The sequence below is a fragment of the Glycine max genome, chromosome 18 (genome assembly GCF_000004515.6).
Source record: "Glycine max cultivar Williams 82 chromosome 18, Glycine_max_v4.0, whole genome shotgun sequence".
Classification (NCBI taxonomy): Eukaryota; Viridiplantae; Streptophyta; class Magnoliopsida; order Fabales; family Fabaceae; genus Glycine; species Glycine max.
The window spans coordinates 31370516-31374574 of record NC_038254.2 but is presented as its reverse complement, the minus strand read 5'-3'; positions in this window follow the sequence as shown (position 1 = coordinate 31374574).

Sequence of the window (4059 nt, the reverse complement as noted above, 5' to 3'; positions counted from 1 at the left end):
ACCGTAACCGATGTCTGATGCATCAGTTTCGACAATTTTGAATGCCTGTGGAATGGGAAGATACAGACATTTTATGGATTGGACTTTGACTTTGATTTCTTTAACTGTTTGGGTATGGAGGTCAGACTAAGGAGGCGGATTTTTCTTTAGCCTATCATGCAATGGCTTGACAATATTGTTTAAGTAGGGGACAAATTCTCCTACGTAATTTAGACAACCTAGAAATCTTTGTAATTGGGTTTTGTCTAAGATTTGGTTGGGAAATTTGCTAGCAAACTCTATTGACCTTTCGATTGGAATGATTGTACCTTGATAAATATTATGGCCAAGGAATCGAATTCGAGTTTGGAAAAGATTGATTTTTGATTTGGAGACTGCCAAACCATTTTGTTTGATGATGTGGATGAAGGTTTGGAGATGTTTGAAATGTTGGTCAATGTTTTGGGAAAAGATTAAAACATCATCTATGTAGACAATGACAAATTTTGAATAGGGATTAAAAATATCATTCATAATTTTTTGAAATTCTGAAGGGGCATTCTTCAGTCCGAATGGCATCACATTCCATTCATATTGCCTGAAAGGTACAGTAAACGCTGTTTTGTACCTATCTAATTCTTGGATTTGGATTTGCCAAAATCCAGATTTCATATCAAATTTTGAAAATATCTTTGCAGAATTTAATCTGTTAAGCAAATCTTTTTTGTTTGGAATAGGATATCTAATCCATTGTAATGCTTGATTTAGTGGTTTGTAATTTATGACCAAGCGAGGTGTTCCACGCTCAATCTCAGATTGCTTGTTGACATAAAAAGCCGCACAAGACCATGGGCTTTTGCTTTTCCGGATTAGGCCTTTATCAAGCAAATCCTTGATTTCTTTTTTACAATACTGAAGAAGTTCTTCATTCATTTGGATTGGTCTGGCTTTGGTGGGAATTTGTTTTTCCCTAAAGTCTTTCTCATAAGGGAGATCAACAATATGTTTCTTTCTATCCCAAAATGCATGTGGCAATTCAGAACAGACGGTTGATTCAATATGATCTAATAAAGATTGAATTTTTTCTTTTACCTGGGGTTTTCCCAGTTGTATCTGAATATTACTAAAAGATACTTCTTCTTTTAAGAAGTTAATTTGATTAATCTTATTTTCTATAAGATTTATATTTCTGGAAATTGGTTTAGTAGAAAAATTAAATATAATTTTTCTTCCTAAATAATTTGTGATTATTCCTTCATTAGATATTTGGATGGGAAACAGGGCTCTAATGAAAGGCTTTCCTAAGATTACCTCATTCTTAAGGTTTTTACAAGAAAAAAGTTTGTGTTAATCTTAAGACCTTGGTTTTCAATGATTGCATTTGATAGCTTAAAATTAATTTTTAATTTTGAGCTGTTTGCCATACTTAATTTTTCTGAGGTTTTCTCAAAGAATTTTGTAGGAATTAATCCTTCTAAAATGCAGTTTGAATCAGCCCCTGTGTCAAATAGGGCCATTGTTTCTAAAACGAAATCGTTAATAATTATTTTTATGTTTATGTAAAATTTTTGGATTTTAATCTTGTTGATTAATCCCATAAACATATCATCTTCTAAATTTTCTGGTTGGTTTTCCTCACTATTGTTGGCACTTTCAGAATCACTATCTTCCTCAAGCTGAGAAAGAATGATCTGATGAATTTCTTGTTGTTGACGAAGTTCTTTTACTTCTCTTTTTAGATTGTTTATCTCTGTTTGGAGATCTTGGATTGTCGTTGGCTTGGTTGAAGAATTTTCTAATCTCTTGAGTATGTTACTTACATCGAATTTGTTGTTTGTGATAAAATCCTTTTGTCTAGGTTTTACCTCTAATGTTTTCTTGAGTTTTTCCAGGAAAACCTTCTTTTCCTGGGGGTCAGGTATGGAATTGATTGCTTCAAACAAGAGATCTTGTTCTCTCGTTAGAGTATTGATTTGCCCATCATCATCATCTGTTGATGATAGTTGGTCATCTTGTTGAATTAGATTTAGGTTTTCATCGGAAGGCACGGAGGATGAAGTTTCTGTTTCTTCCTCTGAAGTTTCTATAAGCAAATTGTTTATTTGTTCTTCAATTGCGGGTTCTAGGTTAAGGTTTCTTAACTTCTTTTTTAGTCTACAATATTTGCTGATGTGGCCTTGTTTTCCACATTTGTAGCATGTTATTTTTTATTTTGTTTTTTGTTTAGGATTTTCCATTTCTCTACTGGTTGATGGTTTGTGTGAGTATCTCCTCCTTGGAAATCTCTTTGTATTGACCGGTTTATTCTCATGGATTTCTTTTCTTGAAGATTGTTTTTTCTTTTGCTTTGGACAGGCCGGTAGACCAAATTGTTCGCAGAAAGAACCTAAATCTTTCTTTGTTTGAGCCTTTTCTTTGGCTAATTGCCTCTGAATTTTGTCATCCTGACAAATTTTTAAGGCTACCTTTTGAACATAAGAAATTAATTGACCATAGCTTAAACTTTCATATGGAATATCTCCATTGGCAGATTGACTACGGATTTTATCTCTAACCTTGTCTCCTAATGATCTGGGAAGACCGACTAGAAATTTTTCTTTCCAAAAAGGTTGTTGACTATCTTCTCTTGTGTAAACCCTAGTTAGGAAAGTATCTCTATACCACCTAAAATCTGCTAAGGTTCTACACTTAAGATTTGATAATAATTATGCAGACCTATCTTTCGACAAGGATGGGTCTCCAATGAAATGTTGGGCTATTGTAAAAATTAATGTGTTAACAGCGTCAGGAATCTCTTTATCATCGTCATTAGTAATGACTTTTCCATTGAGATCTGTTTTAACTGCGCTGTAAATTTTTGATTTCTCTTCGTTAGTGAGATAATTATCCCACCATCCTTTTAGTTGTCCAGAAAATCCTGCCACTAAGATATCTATAATGGTTTCTTCTGAACACTCATGGGAGGTTTGGTAAGCCGTAGCTACCATGGTCATATGTTGGAGTGTATTCATGATATTATACTCCGTTTGTGCATCTATGTTCCATTCATAGATGTTGTTTGCACTAAAACTCTTAAAATTGTTTTAACCTCTTTCTTCTAATAGAAGGTCAGGGGCAGTCGGACGCTGATAATATAATTTGGAGGGTGTTTTCCAATGTTTGGAATTAATTGGATTTATATTCTTTTCTGACACTGATCCTATCTCAGTTGTGTTATCTGAGTTTTGGTCACTATCTTCATTAATAACATTAATTAATTTGGAGGTACTTCTTGTTACCATTTTTGAAGTATTTTCCGAGGCTTGGGGGGTATCTGGAATGACCTTAAGTAAACTACCAATCTTGGTTAGTAATTCACTATGGTTGTCACCTACGCCTTCAATTAAGGATTTAGTTTTTCGAAGTTCCCTAATTTTTCGTTTAGCCTTCTCACTAGTTTTGAAAGGTTTGAATAAGGGTTTTTCAATGGGGATACTTGGCGAAGCTTCCTCAATTGATTTTTGTTTAGGAACTACTTTGGTTTTAATGGTTTCTCCTAAAGCTTGTAAGTATTTATTGGTGTAATTTGCCTGTTCCATTAGGCTCTTAATGTCTTTAGAGGTTACTTCCTCGTTGACATCTTTTGTCTTGAATGGAATTGCCATGACAGGTCTATTGTTACTGTCTTTGATATTCGGTAGTTGATATTGTGTTGCGGGAGGTAATTCCGATTAGATTAACTCACCATCCTTTACTTGCCAATTTGTTATGACATTTGTTGTTGGATCACCTATGATGTCTTGTTTCCAAGGGTAATCTATATCCTTTCTGATGGCATAAGCATGAAACCAATCAAAGAAAAGGACATTAATTTTGACTCGTTCGACAAATTCGTAGAACTTGTCTTGGATTTGTTTTCTGTTTGTACCCTTGTAATGTTGGAAAAACCATCTCCTTTGAGGTTCATTCTCTGGAGAATAAAAATATTTCCTAAGGGTTTCCTTATCATTGCTAAAGTTGTCAGATAACACCATAAGATTCCATAGAAGAGTATGTTGGGGATTGGATCGACTTTTGGTCGTCCTCTTGTTCTTGGTTGTA